We start from the raw sequence: 17,603 nt of genomic DNA, 5'->3' as shown, positions 1-17,603 counted from the left end.
AGGAGCCTTGCAATTCAAATACTCACAGCCCCCACCTCTCAATAGTCACAGCCATACTGGACAAAAAGGAAGTAAATAAAGTGGCAAATGAAATTCAGTGTAAGTTAGGATAAGATGATGTACACTGGGCAAACAGTCCTCTTTAAGTATATGTGGCAGGGGTCTGTACAGGCAGAGACTGAAAGGGAAAGAGATCTTTGAGTGTATGGAATAGGTTGGTTGAGAACGTCTACTCAATGAGTGACAATGGTGAAAACAGCAGATTTCATGCTGGGGATTATGAGGGAAAGGATTGAAAATAAAATGGCTACTGTTGTTATAACTGAATCAATCTCTGGTGCAGTTCTGGTCTCTATACCTGGAAAGATATTGCAGATCTTGAAAAAGTGTAAAAGAGAGCAGCCAATAGGAGAAAGGCTGGAGCGCCTGGAACTTTTTGGTTTAGGAAAGAGATGACCAGACAAGGCAAGACAGTTGAGGTGTATAACGTGCACAGGATGGCAAAAGTGGACAGCAAAACATCTGGCTGTCACATAATTCCAGAATTTGGGAGGGCCCATAGGAGAGGCTTCGAGCATAGATGGCTTAAGAAGGGAATTAAATAGATGTAAGGAGAAAGGAGTCTATCCATGGCTCCTAGCCAAGATGACAAAAGACAGTTCCCAACTAGAAGAAGTACATCTCTGAATGCCACTTCTGGGAGACAATATTAGGGGTAGTCTTTGGTCTCTGTGCCTTATTCCCCACACCAACTGATTGGGTACTGTGTGCAACTTGATGCTGGACTAGATGGACCACTTGTCTGACATAGCAAGGGAGGTCTATCACGAGAACGGGTGTAACCTTTATTCCCTTTCCCCTTTTGCTGTTCAAAAAGCTGCACATCCACATGAGCGTTGAGCAAGCAAAGGAAAACCAGTGGGTAAAGGCAGGGTCCCGGTGTCCTGCCTGTCGTAGTGAAAAGGTGTATGTTGGCTTCCATCAAATGATCCTCAGTCCTCACCTCTGAAGGAGGATGCACACTTACAGCCCCTGTTATAAATTATGTGTGGATCTGCTTTGGGGGTGCAGCCTCTATGCTCTCCTGCCAGCCCCAAGCTTCCACTTTGTCATTCATCTTATTTCATATTAGAGTCTGCTATTCTTGTGAAAACTGAAAGCAAATTACAAATTTTCAAAAAAATGCAATAAATGATGTAATAAAATTGGATTAAAAATTAGAAAAGAATGTAATAAGCATATAAAGCATGACAAAACAGACATCAGAAAACTTTGTCATAAAAACAAGGTAATGTACACAATCCACAGTACCCCAGCCCTTTTATAAAAAGCTTTCTCCTGAAGAACTCCACTGTGCTATAGCTACAGCCTTGCATCTATTATAAAAATGCCTTTGAGCCCATTGTAAAGTGTAAGGGAGCAGGATGTACTAGAGCAGGGGTGTCCAACTCTGGCGCTCCAGATGTTCATGAATTACAATTCCCATCAGTCCCTGCCAGCACAGCCAATTGGAATTGTAGTCCATGAACATCTGGGGCGCCAGAGTTGGATACTCCTGTACTAGAATGAGTGACCAGAATGCCCACTGAATGGAAAGGGAGTTGTGAATGCCAGCTCCTTGCTCAAGGGATCAGGGCTCCACCCTGAGGGGTTGGTCCCAGAACTCTTTATCTGACCCCCAGTGACACCACTCTGCTCTGGGGGATCCTCCTTCCTGACATTGAAGGCTTCTTCCCTGCCTAGAGCAGATTTCTCGCAATCTGTTCAGCATTTTCATTTGCAACCTTTCTGTTCTGCAATGCGTTTGAATGGAGCCGGGCAAGTTGATTTCCACTCATGGCTCCCATTATATTGGATGGGCCTTCAGGAAGCTCTTATTGTTCCCAGTAGGCACTCCCTGTCATTTGGCTTAATGCATTTCAAAGGGATACGGTTGCCAACCTCAAGGTCGGGCCTGGAGCTCTCCTGGAAGGGCAAGTGATCCATTCCGCTGGGGAAAAAAGGCTGCTTTGGATGGCGGACTCTCCAGATGTCACACTCTTGCTGCTTAAGCTCCACCAAAATCTCCAGGAATAGTCCAACCCAGAGTTGGCAACCCTACCTAATAAGGCTGCTGCTGGGGGTCCACCTGTCCTTCCTGAGCGGAGCAGGGGACTGCTGCGCCCCCTCCCGGCGAGGTTCGGCAGGGGCAGGAGTCTACACTGGCAAAATGAAGACGTGGACTCCCCTCAGAAGCGCATGCGTGTAGAGGGCGCGACGCTTTCGCACAGGCGCCGTGTCGACTTTCCGCCGGGCCCCTTTGACGCCTGCGCAGTAGAATGCGGCTCCGGTGCGCCTGCGCGGCGGCGGCTACTTTGGGGCTTCTCGCCTTCCCCCCCTCAGTGGAGCAAACAAGCCCCGCCCGCCTCCCGCTCTCCCTTCCTCCCTGGGGCCGGCGGGGGTGGGGCTTCCGGGAGCGCGGGCGCCGTCGGTTCAGGAGCGGGGCGGCGGTCCCGAGGATGGCCCGGAGGTGACGCCGGCAGCAGGTGAGGCGGCCTCCCCGCACCCCCCCTCCCGCGGGAGGAATGGTCTCGCCCGCGCGGGGCATTGTGGGACGCTATTGTGGTGCTAGGGGGAGGGGGACCAAGCTGGGGGGGGGGGCTGGACGGGCCTTCGGTGGAAGCGGCGGCGGTGGGCGGGCCTAACGGCCTGTGGCTGCGCGCGGGGGGGGGGCGTAGTTGTCTCCGGCTGGCGAGTGACCTTGGCCCGGTCGAGCCAAGGAAGGGGGGGCGTGTTGTGCTCTCTTTGTCTTCACAACAGCCCTGCAAGGTTGCTTCGGGGGCTGTCTGCCCTGCGAGCCCCTTCTGCTGCCCTCCTTTGTTGCGGGCTGCGGCGGCGTCTGGCGCGGGGGTCCCCTCGTGCGGCTTGGCCGTGCCGGGGGCAGCTGCGGGCGCGACACGGAGGGCTTCCCTGGCCGTGTATCCTTACCCCAGGCCCCGAGGAGGCCAGAAGCGCGGGGTGGGGGGCGGGCGAGGGGCTGTCCCCGCCCGCTTCTACGGGCAGGGCTTGTGCAAGGAAGCCGAGCGCCCAGGCAGGACTCTAAAAATAGCTCCGCCTTGCTCTTTGCCATTTAGGAGGTGTCGGCTGGCCTGGCCGGCGGGCAGGTTCATTACCCAGGGACGACCATGTGTGCTCACTTCCTGGCTTGTGGCGGCACTCGGGGTTTTTGTGGGCGACTGGAGTTGAAACCTCTCTTTTGAGAGACTTTGCAGAGGGCAGCAGCAGCAGCTGTTCCAAGGGGTACGTTTTCCAGGAAGAAGACCTCGGAGCATCTGGAGGGAAGCTTGGGGTAGGGGGGAAGTGATGTGCTGGGTTTGGATAGGGGGTGCTTTCAGTTGTACCTTTCTTTTGTTCTTGTCGTGCACACGGTCCTGAGTGCTTCAGATCTGAAGTGAACCCCCCACCCTCCCTTGTGTTCCGCTTCGAGCAGACAAAAGCCTCAAATGAAGGAAAGGTGCTTCTTTTCTTTGACCAAAAGTCAGGTTTCTGAGGGGTTAGCCCAGGGGTGTCCAAGTGTGGTTATCAAATGTTCATGGACTACAATTCCCATGCTGGCAGGGGCTGAGGAGAATCGTAGTCCATGAACATCTGGGGCACCAAAGTTGGACACTTCTGGGTTAGCCAGTACACAGATTGTTGGGGTGGGGAAGAGTGGTTGAAGAACAGGGAAAATATTCTGCCCAGTGGCAGCTGTTCTCTTCTCCTTTTTTACTTGCAGTTTCCAATAAAAACTGCTGGCTGATTCCTTGAGGCAGTTCCATTTCAGAGGTGGCACAGGTATAGTATTTTCAGCTGCAGGTGATAGACAATGTTGCCCAAAACAAGGGAGGCCCTGCAGACGAAGGATGCCCTGTCACCCCAGTCAGGATGGGGAATCTCTGGCTAGATTTGGGGTTTGTAGCTGGTTCTGTGTGTTTACAAGTGAGACCAGCTTGACCGCATAAACAGGAGTTGGAGGACAGGTTTCCCAATTGCGGGGAGGGGGGCTGGAAGAGAATTGGATTTTGTTCCTCTTCTGGTTCTGTTTAGGGGAGGGAATGCTTGTTCGCAGTAGAGGCAAAGGTGAGATACAGATCCAGCTCCTTCCTTCTGATTTGGACTAAGCTCCTGGTTCACGGGGCTTTTATGGCTGCGGCTGGGTTGGGAGAATTCATGATCTGAATATCCTTTCAGTCATGGTGTCCAATTTCTGTCAGTGATGATGAGGAATAACCCCAGAAGGTTTGGCTGGTGGTCAAGGTGAGCTGCGACGTTTCACAGTGCAGTTGAGTCCTGCCTACTTGGTGGCCGCTGCACCTCCCAAGGTCCCCTGCAGTAGTGGTTTTCAGGGCCGTGTTCCCCAAAGACTGATTGGATCCCTCTCCTTTGCCTGAATTTCATTGACTGTAGCCCTTCACCAGTCTTCTTTCCCCTCCTTCTACCACAAGTCCCGCCCTCTCTTTTCCCCTTCCACAGGGTCACATCCTGGAGTGTGTAAACAAGCTCTGCTTACAGTGTCTGAGTCACCCATGTTCCACAAGTCCCATCTGCTCCACCAGGCCATCGGGAGCAGCACTGCCCTGCAGCTGCATTCTTAAGTCAGCAGCCACACTGTTTGGGGATGAGGGTAGATGGTGTACACACCAGGGGGGCACTGTTTCCCTCTCTTTAATGGGAGAGCCTCCCTTCCTTGAGGAGGTGGTGCATTTGTTCACGTATGTCCTCAGTAGTACTGGCAGTGTGGCCTGCCTAACCGTTGAGATACCTTTTTGTTTTCAGTCAAGAATAAAGGATCTGGGCTTCTGGAAAATCTCAATCTTACTCTTGAGACCCTTCAGAGGTGCATGGTTCCTGCTTTCAGGGACCTTGCTCTTCACCATCTGAAACTTACCAGGATTTTGCCCCAAACTTCTCTTGAGAGGTCCATGGGACTGGACTGGAATGTCCCACAGGTGGCTCTGTCGTGGTTGGCTCCTGGCTGTATCTGGAGCATCACCTTGGGAGGCTTCCCAGTACAGCACCTGAGTCCATGCTGCCTCTCATGGCTAGTTTGGGACTCTGGAACTCAGCAGTGTGTGCAGACCTGCAGGTTTGATCTTTGGTGTTTTCTGTGAAAGGATGGAAGGTACCTAGTCTGGAAGTGTCTTGAGCAGAAGGGAGAAATGCTTGAACTTTGAGCATTGGCTCTTTACATAATCCACAGCTTTAAGCCATGCTAGCTGTTCACATGCCAGCATTGGATCTTGTGTCCATGTACACATCAGTCAGGTTCCATGCTATGAATTCATTCTTTGCTGTTCACCTTGAATTTGCTTCCGGGATTCGACTCTACTCCCTGCGCCCTATCCCCTTGATCCAGATGAGCTGTCTGGATTTTATTGTTCCTCTTGAAGGACCCAAGTGCCTTCTTCTTTGGGCTGCAGGAGAGAAATAATGTGTGCCAAGGAAAGGTGTGCTTAAAGAAGTGGTCTCAAATGTTGCGGGGGTGGGGAAGGGATCCAGTGGTGAGGTGGGGAGTAAGGAAGAGAGTGGTGTGCAGCATCTCCATGCTCAGCCATGTGGAACTTTGCCCTTTCCCCCCAGTCCCTCTTGACCTTCAGACTCACAGAAAATGTGGCTGCTGCAGGCAGCCTGCATGCCCTCTGAGCAGTTATGCAAATGCCTGGAAGTCCCGCTGCAACTCCAGTGGCTGGCCTCTGGAAACAAGCAAGCACTGTTGTTCTGTGTTTCACAAGCAGGTGCCTGGCCAAGGGAACCGTGGTGGGCTTTTGCTCATCAGCAGCAAGGGAAAAAACCTCTCCTGTCAGCTCAGACATGGTCTTGTGACAGGTTTTCATTGAGTTCTATCTACTTTCTGAAGGTGGGGAGGCAAATGCCCCACGGAAGCTATGCATGGTGGAGATGGGACCTCCCAGTAGGCAGGCTTTATTCTGGCATGTCCTCAGAATCAATGATACGCTACTATCTGTATCCGAGAGACAGGGTTGTGTAGTGGTTGAATTAGGATCTGGGAGACCCAGCCTCAGATCCCCACTCTGCCGTAGAAACTTGCTTGCTGACTTGTTCGGCCAATCACACATCTGAGCCTGAACAATCTCAGTAGCTGGTTTTGAGAATAAAAGAGAGAATATGGTGTAAGCTGTTTTGGGTCTCTGAAGTAAAATGAGAATGAATATCCCTACCTGGGCAAAGTAGCTGATGGGGGAGGGGTTCTTGCCTCAGAATTTCCCTGATCCACCAGCCTTCTGTGGGCCTGGGTTTTCCCCTCTCTCCACACACACCTCTGTCCAGAAATAGTCCCAAAGTTGCCTTACTGTGGGGTTCTTCTGAGTATGAGCTCCATGCTGGGACATGACCATCCCAGTTCTAGCTGTGTTGAACTTTGAACGGTTGTCATATTTCCTGCAGGTTGTAGGCAAAATACCTTCTTGACCCCCTCTCCCCCCCCCCCCCCCCCGTCTCCCTGGCTGGGGACCTTCTTAGGCTCCTTTCTGACCCCAAAGTTAATCCTGCCAGGTGCCTGGAATTACTCTTTCCACAGCTGTTTATTTTCACTGTCCAGATAGATGTTTTTCTCTGCCCGGGCTCTTTGATTGGAGCACTTGGAAGGCCTCTGACTTCCTTTCACTCCTTATTACTGCTGACAGCAGGGCAAGACACAGGGCCACGAGGCCAATCTGCCCAGCCTGAAGAGCCAGAAATCTAGGCAAGTGGACTTTGCCCTTCTCTTTGACCCTGACCAAGGGGCTGGGGTCTTCTAAAATTCTCCCTGAGTGAGGTGGGTTTGTTGGCAGTTGCCGGGGGGGGGGGGGGTTGCTCTGACCCTGGTGATGACAACTCCCAGCTCCGTGAAGTGATTTTGCCGCTTCTGGCAGTGGCGGAGAAGACAAGGTGAGGAAGGAGACTGTTGCTGAGCTAGCCTTGCCTGGCACCAGTTTCACATCTTGGAAGAGTTTTACTGGTCCACAGTTGCTGGTGCAAAGTGTGCTTTGACATCTGACTGTCCTTGCCTGTTCTGGGGGGCTGCAGGGGCTGCTTGTCACCCTGTGGCATCAGACTTGAGCTGTTCCTCTTCTCTTCTGCAGGTCACCAGAGTCAAGCCCCTTTCAGAACTCCACAATAGGGAGGTAACGTTATCCCCCTATCAACATGAATGAGGTATCTGTTGTCAAGGAGGGGTGGCTGCACAAGAGAGGTGAGTAATCTCCCCCCTTTCTGTAGAAAAGGGCTAAGTGGCAAGGGTTTTGCCTTCTTAGGGAGATGGAGCCTGTAAAAGTTTGGAAACCAAGGGTGGGACTGGGCTTTAAAATCTCTGCACACAAACTGGGGTGTGTGTGTGTCCCAATACCTTGGGGATATATGGCAGTCTGTGATGACTGATATCTAGTGGTGAAAACCTTTTACTACTGTCTAAAAATGTATGAACCTTAAAACATATCGAACTATTGTCACTGATATAACATTGTGTTTATTGTAAGTTTGATAGGTTATAATGTTAATAGGTACAACTTATAATATTCATATTCATTATCTGACCCTCCCTGTTACTTATTAAAATGTTCTCCCAGTCAGATGACATGCAGAGAGAAGCGGTCTTCAGAGGAAAGCCCTGGAATAACCCAACCCCTGCTTAACACGACTGAAGTTTAAGCTAGATACTTTTGTGGCTATGTGTTTTCTGACAGCAGATCACCAAACCTGGGTGCTCCTCATTTACAGATCACAGAGTCTCTGTCTCTGCCTTGATCTCAGGTGCAAACTGATGTACCAGTCCTGTCGCAGCCGCTGCGTGCATCTTTGAGCCAGAGCTGGAGTTGGGTGTCTTGCCATGCAACTGCTATGGTAGAAGGGGAGCCCTGGACTCTTTAGCCCCAGCAAGAGATGAGGCTTACCACTGCTGCCCCTAGCCCTGCCTCATTCTGTATTTCATCAATAGAGGCAAGACAAGACAACCATTAATGGCATAGTTAAATTTGAATGCAACGTTTATAAGCCTATAACACAAAAATCACGTTGCACTCAGGCTGCTCAATTACTTATTCAGATCAACAGTCACAAAAACCATGCACATAAGTTTTTATCATGACGGCAAACCAAACATTATCTGCAGCACATTTCATATATCCCATTGTCTTAAAGAGACAGAGTACATTTAGATATCCAATTACAAAAGATAGAATTTTTACTACAGGTCCGGTTTTCTTTGCCAAAGTCCATTGAAACAATAATTTTTGAAGTCTTTCTTTTTTTATTTTCCATCCAAACAGCTAAGTGTAGCTCAATAAATCAATAATTCATCATATTAGGTCAGTAAATTTTGCAGTAGAAACGCTTCACGCGTAACCAGCGGTTTTTGTCCTCTTCCTCAGTATCACAATTTAATGCGTAAATAATTTATGCAGGCATCGTATGGACAAACATTTATACAACCATCATAATAGCATGTCGTCTAACCAACATTTTTCTTACAAATAAGCAACAATATCAACTTACAGACTCTCCAATCACGGAGCTGAAACCTCCCACAGTACCATTCATCAATGTCTTACTTGTCCAAGAAGGATTCACTACTTATATACGTGCCTTAACTGGATCCACCTGAGCTACTCTAGGACTGCTTATAAATGACAAGCATAGTCCAACGCCTTATTTAAACCTAACAAATCAGTTTGAAATTTATAAATGAAGCGATTCTCAGCCTGTAGAATCCTTTTTTCCAGATTGCCATAGGGGGCTGGTAACAGAAATTACCTCCACCTCAAATAGGACATTTTCCATGTGGCAGGTGTACATAATGCCAGTGTTCTATGACCACCACTAATTTGGAAATCCCTGGGGTGATGTTGAGGTGGGATGTAAAATCCTTTACAACTTGTGAAACAACAAAATGTGCATATGCCATCCAATGTCCCTGCCCGAAATTGTATATTGGAAAAACGGTGTGTTCCCTTAAGACACATATTTCTGAGCACAGAAGTTGCATCAGATTAGCTAAGGAGGAAGCGTCCTTGATGGGGCATTTTAAGGAAATGAACCATGTTGATTCGGATCTACATTTTGCGTGGTCCAACATTTTATGGATACAGCCCCGCACGGCAATCTGGAAAAAAGGATTCTACAGGCTGAGAATCGCTTCATTTATAAATTTCAAACTGATTTGTTAGGTTTAAATAAGACGTTGGATTATGCTTGTCATTTATAAGCAGTCCTAGAGTAGCTCAGGTGGATCCAGTTAAGGCACGTATATAAGTAGTGAATCCTTCTTGGACAAGTAAGACATTGATGAATGGTACTGTGGGAGGTTTCAGCTCCGTGATTGGAGAGTCTGTAAGTTGATATTGTTGCTTAGTTGTAAGAAAAATGTTGGTTAGACGACATGCTATTATGATGGTTGTATAAATGTTTGTCCATAGGATGCCTGCATAAATTATTTACGCATTAAATTGTGATACTGAGGAAGAGGACAAAAACAGCTGGTTACGTGTGAAGCGTTTCTACTGCGCAATTGACTGACCTAATATGATGAGTTATTGATTTATTGAACTACACTTAGCTGTTTGGATGGACAATAAAAAGGAAAGACTTCAAAAATTATTGTTTCAATGGACGTTGGCAAAGAAAACAGGACCTGTAGTAAAAATTCTATCTTTTGTAATTGGATATCTAAATGTACTCTGTCTCTTTAAGGCAATGGGACATATGAAGATGTGTGCTGCAGGTAATGTTTGGTCTGCTGTCGTGATAAAAACTTATGTGCATGGTTTTTGTAACTGTTGATCTGAATAAGTAATTGAGCAGCCTGAGTGCAACATGATTTTTGTGTTATAGACAGTTAAATTTATGACATTAGATATAATGCTTAGCCCATTGAAGTCTCTGTTACACACTCATCACAGTCTTTACTTAGCACTATTAGCAAGACTAGATAACTATTAATCAGAGTCCACTAATAAAAAAAATTGCAACTTCAAATGTAACAACTGAATTTCGATCCATTGATTAGAATGGCAGAAGCTCACGTTTGTTCATTCCATGATAAAATGATGCTACAGCCTTAATAATGTATCCCTTAAATGAGGTGTTGTGTGGTTTCCGGGCTGTATGGCCGTGTTCTAGCAGCATTCTCTCCTGACGTTTCGCCTGCATCTGTGGCTGGCATCTTCATCTCCTCTGAAGATGCCAGTCACAGATGCAGGCGAAACATCAGGAGAGAATGCTGCTAGAACACAGCCATACAGCCCGGAAACCACACAGCACCCCAGTGATTCCAATCGTGAAAGCCTTTGACAATACATGTCCCTTAAATCTTTATGCAGTTGACAGTTCAACAGGGTATGAGACAGGGAATCAGGAGTCCCGCATCCACCGATGCAGAGTCTCTCTGAATGTGGAATTGACTGATATCTGCCAGCTAAGACTGTTGAGGGTCGAGTGTTTGTCCTGGCTTGCATGAATGCTCTTCTGAGTCTAGGATTCTCTAGCATTGTCAGGTAGTTTGGACAGGAGTGGTGGGTTGATACTATTCCAAAATAGGATGGAGAGCAGATTTTTGGGTCTGCAGGGAATTTCTGAATCTCATGGTCATACAGTCTTATTTTAATTATCCTCAAGATGGAACTTCCATCTAGATGGAGTAAAAAATCCAGATCGATTCCAATATGAGCAATTTTTTTTTCAGGATTTTTGTGGACCACTCAAATTGGTGGGTATCCTCTAACAAATAAGATGTCAAACTTGGAATTGACGCTTGGAAATAAATCCTTAGCCAGTATTTGATGGTTAAAATCCAGGCTCTGGTCTCAGTAGCCATTGGTTGGTTTCTATTCGGATGGTAAAATAGGTAACACAGTTTGATAAGCGTACTAGTTGACAGAAAAACCGCAATTGGATTTGCTCTGTTTCAGCAGAAAATGCATGTAACCAGATAGGTATTTCATAGAGAAGGTGTGCAGTGGCAGAGTTACAGTGGGGCAGGGGGAGGGGACAAACGCCCCGGCGGGTGCAGGTGCGGGGGGTCAGAAAATCCCCTCCCTCCCCACCCTTCCCCTCAGGCCACCTCTGCAGCAGGCTGCTTTTTCGCTTTGAAAAGGTAGGTAAGGGGTGTTTTTTTGGCGTGACCACCATTTTGCCCCAGGTGCCATTTTCCCTTTCTACGGCACTGAAGTTGTGGTACTGCTTTAGTGTTGGAAATGTGAAGTGGCGTTGGAATTCGCTTGTTCCCTTGATGGAAATAAAATTGTATAATTGCTGATGATTCATATCTTGCTAGAGTTGTTACTTGAGCTTTGTGTTGTGCCCAGTTCCACTTGTAACAGAAATTCAGGCCTAAATATCTGAAGCACTTTACTTGTTCTATTGTTATGTTGCCAGTTTTTAATGTGTGTTGTTGCAAATCTTTTTGCAAATACCATAATTTTTTATTTCTCAAAATTAATAATAAGATTGTTCAGCTGGCAATAGTTAATAAAGCCAGGTTTGTGGCTCCTTTTTTATATACAGCTACAGTTATAGAGTTGAGCCAGGAATCCATGAAAATGCCAAAATGATCTAACGACATAAATAAGTTGGTTGAGCCCAACTGTCTGCGTGTTTTTAAAACGCTTGCTTGACATATGCCGTCTGGGCCTGATGCTTTGTGGCTTTTCAGTGATTTTAGTAATATCATAATTGGGGTTGTGGGGTTTCCGGGCTGTATGGCTGGTTCCAGTAGCATTTTCTCCTCACATTTTTTGTGCCTCTGTGGCTGGGATTTTCCGAGGATCATAATATCATAATTTCTTCTTTGTCGACTAAAGGCCTGGGTGGTATATCAAATGGAATTGTCTTACTGTCTTTGCATGAGGAAGGCATCTTCTTCTTCCTAGCACTGTCCTACTATTGCAGGGTCTGCTGCTCGGATTTTTTAATACTACTTCTCTCAGTCAAGTGCAATGTCTGGTTACAGGCCTGTAATTTTCAGAACCGCATTGATGGTATCTTGCACTTGACCAAGTGTTGTAAAGTCCCTCTGTGTATATGCGAGTCCACAATGGCAGTGACCTCCTCTGGATCCCCGTTGATTAGGCTCCATTGCAGTACTTTGGGGTGGAGAGCATCCTTAAATAGCTGTACCAGGACCATCTCAGGCCACCCCCGCAAGCGGCTAGTGAGCCTGCAGAACTCCGTGGCGAAATCACTGACAGAGCGAGTTCCTTGACACAGCCGCCGGAGCGCGGCCCGGGCTCTCTCCTCGGTCAACGGGTCCTCGAACCTCCATCGCAGGGCCAACAGGAACTGCTCTAGATCATAGAGTTCAGGGGCATCTCCCTCTACTAGGCCAACCAGCCAGTTCGCTGCCTCCCCCCTCAAATGGGTCCCCAGTTCAAAAACTTGCTCACGGTCTGTCCAGAACCCGGCCCCGTGGACCTCCATGTACGAGCTCGCCTGAATTAGGAAAAGGGCGAGCTCGTCCGGGTCCCCGTTGAAATTCACCTTAAAGCTTCTGCGGGGGCGACGGGCGGCATTAAGGTGGGCTTGGGGAAGCGACGTCGGGTAACTTGCCCGTCGGGTGGTAGGGCTGGAAGCCATCGTCTCTGTTATGTAACCCGCCAGCGGGCTCATGGTCTGTAGGGATTGTTCTTGATCGCGTCCAGCCATTAGTGAGGCCACTTGGCGCTGCAGGGTCGAGAGATCAGCTCGCAGTTGGTCCCGTTCTTTGCTCAGCTCAGAGGACCGTAGTTGCAGTGCTGCATAGGCCCGGCATTGCTTGTCCATTTCTCGGGTTGCTCCTTGCTCTGGTTCCTGGGACTCTGCAAGGAATGTCGTCAGGCGGAATCGCTCTACCATTCCAATTCCGCATAGGGTGCCGACTCGTGTCCATGATTCTCATCGGGGAGGGGGGGGGAGCTTCCCCTCCTTTGATGGACGAAAGTTCTATCGGAATGGAGCACTCTCCCTGCCCAGCCATGCTGTGAAGATCTGGGGGCAGTAGAGTGTGAGAAAGGAGTTCCAGCACAATGTAAGGTGGAACACACTCAAACCAGTCGACTTTATATTAAAGGAATGAACGTTATTGATTTGTGTAGCCCTAGGTACAGGGTGCTGGAACTGAGGGTTCTTGCCCTCAGTTCCAGTATATATAGGGTGTGCAGTAGGCGGTCCTTAGTGGTGGTGGGAACGGGAGTTGCTGGGGAAAAGGAAACTGAAACTTACTGGAAAGGCCTTGGCCCTGACAAGTAGATCTTCTTGAAACTTGACTTCAGAAGCTCTCCTTGTTCATTTGTTCTAGCCACGTCTTGACTGAAGGTTAGAGTCAGTTGCAAAGGCATATGGTTGCTTTCTGGTCTGAGTTTAATCTGGAATGAGCCAATATTAGGAATCAACTCCATAGGGCCATAGTCTATAACACTCTTACCCCGAGGTGAGATAAATGTATATTTGTGGAACATTGAAAATTAGACAGATGGCTGATAATGCTTTTATCGGTAGCAATAAAGAATTCTGCCAACTGTATTCCTGTTTTATTAATTCTAGAGTCTTTAGATTGCCTAGAAAAAGTCGTCATTTGGGGTAGGGGATCTTCAGAGCCTAAAGTTTCTGCTAGCATTGAGTTATTAGTTCCAATTCTAGCATTTAGCTCCCTTAAAGTCAAGAGTTCCACTAAGGAGTATGTTGTTTCCAGTCTAAGTATGTAAGTAGTTAATTTATCCCAAAGGGACTGGAGATCGTCATTGTATTCTCTGAACAGTATATAGATGTTAACTAATAATATTGTATGTTCGTATTGATAGTGCTTAAGCAGTAGGAGGATAAGAAATTGTTTTTGTAATATAAAATGTCAGATTATTTTTAAATAGTAGACCTAGGCCTGCTTGATAGCAACCTTGGATACCTGTCAGAATCCCAAAAACTGAGATAAACTCATGTGTAGAACAGCAGTTTATTCAGTGATGTTGATCTTCCCTGGACAAAGCCAGAACTGACTTTGCCCGTGCAAAATCCAGTAATTAAAACGGCTTGCACCCCCCAACCTGGGAAAGCGCACCCAAAGTAACTGTGAGGAAGATAACAGTGAAGATGCCCAGCCACTGACCTTGGTCAGCACCTGGAATGTGAAACTACATGCAGAAGACAGTTGAAAGTCAGACAGTAACGCATTAACCCATTCCTCTACCCCCCCCAGTATACAGAAAGCAGCATAAGCAAACCCCAAACTCTAACAGGCCTCCTGACATTCCGCTCCCTCTAGGGCCCTCCCCCCAGCTTGCTTGGACAGGACTGATGGAAAGCTTTAACAAGGCGGGGGGCTTTCACATTCTCAGCGAACACCCATTCATTCTGCCCAGGTAAACATCTCATCCAAGAGACCAAATACTGTAAGCCATTACGATAGCAGCGTGAGTCCAAAATAGCAGAGATTTCAAAATGTTTTTCTCCATTAATCAGCACTGGAGGAGGAGCAGTCATCTCGGGATGCCAGACATCCGGGGAAGTCATCTTCTTGAGCAGGCTGCAATGAAACACAGGGTGAATTTTTCAAGGCTTTAGGCAAATCCAGTTCAGAATTAACCCGGTTTATCACCTGGACAATTTTAAACGGCCCAATGTATTTTGCACTTAATTTCGAAGGTCTATGAATGTCCCGGATGTTCTTTGTAGATAGGTACACCATATCTCCCACCACTAGGGGGATGTCGCCTGCTGTTTGTAAGAGTCTCTAGCCTGCTGAAGAGCCTGCAAAATGGGCAGCCACTGATCAGCAACAGATTGCATCCAGTCCTTAACTTCGGGACCAGGGGCATCCTCAGTTTGGAGCAACGGTAAGGGAGGCACTGAGCAACTATACACCACCTCTAAAGGAGTTTTACCCGTGCTACAATGAACAGAATTGTTGTAGGCATACTCCGCATAGGGCAACAAATCTGCCCAATTGTCTTGCTGGTAGTTAACGTAACAGCGAAGATACTGCTCCAGAGTCTGGTTAGACCTCTCTGATTCTCCATCAGATTGGGGGTGATAGGCCGAAGAGAGCCCCTGCTCAATACCCAGGAGCTTCACAAAGGCCCTCCAAAATCTAGACACAAATTGGCTGCCCCTATCGGAAATTACTTTCTGCGGGGCAGAATCCATTCTATAGATATGCAGCATAAACATATCCATGAGCTTCTGAGCCATGGGAATGGAGGAACACAGAATGAAATGAGCCTATTTGGAAAATAAATCCACAACTGTCCAGATCACAGTTTTTCCATGACTCAGAGGTAAATCTGTAATAAAGTCCATGGAAATGACCCTCCAGGGTCCATCAGGCAACACTATATCCTGAAGTAAACCGTGGGGCTTTCCTGGAATAGTTTTCGCCATGGCACAGACAGGGCAACCTTTAATATAAGGCTCAATATCCTGGCGCATGGACCGCCACCAAAACTGCTGGCGAAGGAGATGCAGCGTTTTCACAAAGCCAAAATGCCCAGCCGACTTGGAATCATGCCCCGGTGGAGAATCTGAGAGCGCAGCTGGGGCGGGACATACAGTAAGGAACCCTGACACCAAACACCATTACGCAATTGTAAGCCGTCACCTCCCTCTGCTGACGGGACTGGAGAATTGCCCTCCGCCAGGAAGGCAGACAGGAGGTGGGACGGAAGGGATGAAGGAGATGGGAGATTGCCCCGATTGTGAACGGGCGACCGCCAAGCCCAAGTGGGTGGGGGACAGAATAGTGCGGGAAAGTGGCAACTCCACCTTCCGATCCTCTGGCAGGCGGGACAGGGTGTCTGCCAACCGGTTAGATTTGCCCGGGAAAAAGTGCACAGTGAAAGGAAATCGTGCAAAAGGGCAGCCCCCAAAGCCTTATCTGAAGCATCAACATGCACCACAAAAGGCCACCATTGATCTGCGAGCTCAACAAGCAACCTTGTAAGGAAATTATCTGAGGAAGATGGAAAATCCATTGAAACGCTTTCCTCCAAAGTATTTCCTAAAGGGTCACAGAGAGGAGTTGAAGTTGCAGCTCTATTCCCCAGGTGACCCAAATCAGACTCTGGTTCCACTAGTCCCTCCAGAGGAGTAAATCTGTTTGTAGTTGGGAACTCAAAGTTTGTCTGGAGACAGTGCAATTGCTTTGTAATAAAAGTATCCAGTTTACTCTCTTTTTGTTTGGGTTGATGACTAGCAGCAATTGGTGAGTTTATTCTGTTCTTCCTTTTGGTCATGATTATTAGTAAACTGTTAAATTCTGGGGAAACAGGTGTACCAACGTGTAGGTAACAACTGTAATTAACAAGGCGTTTCAGGTTGTTATTGGTGGAATTTCCAGGCTTGCTTGCATACAGTGGCAGCAGAAGCAGCAGGGAATTCTGGGAAGCTGCACGAACATTCTAAAGGTGACAGTTAAAATCCGTTGGTAGGGTTCTGTTCCCTCACTCACCTACTTGCCTGACTGCCTGACTAAGTGAAAAGATGTTCTCTGTGCTTGTAAACCAAATGCTATGTAAGAGTGCTCTGACAAAGATATTGCATCGCAACCAAATTGTAACAAACTATGAGCTGTGCATGTGTGATGCTTTGTTAATGTGTATGTATACTGTATATGTTTTCTCCCTCAGTTAAGTAAAGTTCTCCTTATGCTTATGAACTTCTGAGGTAAAAACGGCTGGTCTTTTGAGAGATCACTCTTAATTTAACGTGCCGCACAATCCACATTTCTGCTTGTTACTCTGCTTGACAGGATTATATATTCTAAATATTTCCTCTCAAATTCCTCAAGCTAGATAAACAGTCTCAGTTGCATGTTGTAGATTAAAAAATGGGACGTTTTAAGTATTAACAACAGTGTCCAAGGACCATAAATCATTCACAGTTGCAAACAGTTTGCAAAGAAGCACAGATGAAATAATAGTTTGAGCAGTTATAGTTTGAGCAGCAGCTCCTGCCATACCCCATCCTCCTCAGGAAAACGACATATCCCCACAGTTAGCAGTGGTGTGGTGAAATAGCTGAAATGAAATTAATGCAGCAAAAGAAAGCAAACTTGCAGAGCGTTGTGACCGGGGCTGCTTTCTGATTTGTATGACATCTGTACAATGGGTGGGTTGGTATCATTGACACCTTAGATGCAGATTCCTTGGCCCCCTGTTCACTGACTGATGCAACAACTAGAAAAAATTCCAAAAAGTTATCCAAAAAACCGAAGCCCTTGATAGAGTACGATCTGATTTAACTTTTTGTAACAGCACTGTGCCATGGAAACACATGCCAGCCATAGATTCAGGCAAAACAATAGGAGCGAAAACTACCAGACCACAGCCTGGAAAACCCACAACAGCCAGTAGATTTCAAGATAAGAGGTGGTTTGAAATTGCCTGTCCCTGTGTAGAGACCCTGGGCTTCCCTGGTTGTCTCCCATCTAAATACTGACTGGGGCTGATCCTGCTTGGCTTGCATGATCTGATGAGATTTGGGCAACTTGGGATAGGCAGTAGGTATTGCGGAGGACCTTTATTTGCTGAGGGCCATGGGCGCGACGGGGGCTGCCAGTTATCTTGCTCTGGGCTGCCTCTCATCCTGCCTCTGACTCCATTAAAGCCTGTCTTTCTAAAATCAAA

This window comes from Sphaerodactylus townsendi, linkage group LG04, assembly GCF_021028975.2.
Source record: "Sphaerodactylus townsendi isolate TG3544 linkage group LG04, MPM_Stown_v2.3, whole genome shotgun sequence".
NCBI classification, from domain to species: Eukaryota; Metazoa; Chordata; class Lepidosauria; order Squamata; family Sphaerodactylidae; genus Sphaerodactylus; species Sphaerodactylus townsendi.
Note: the sequence above shows the minus strand (reverse complement) of the source record.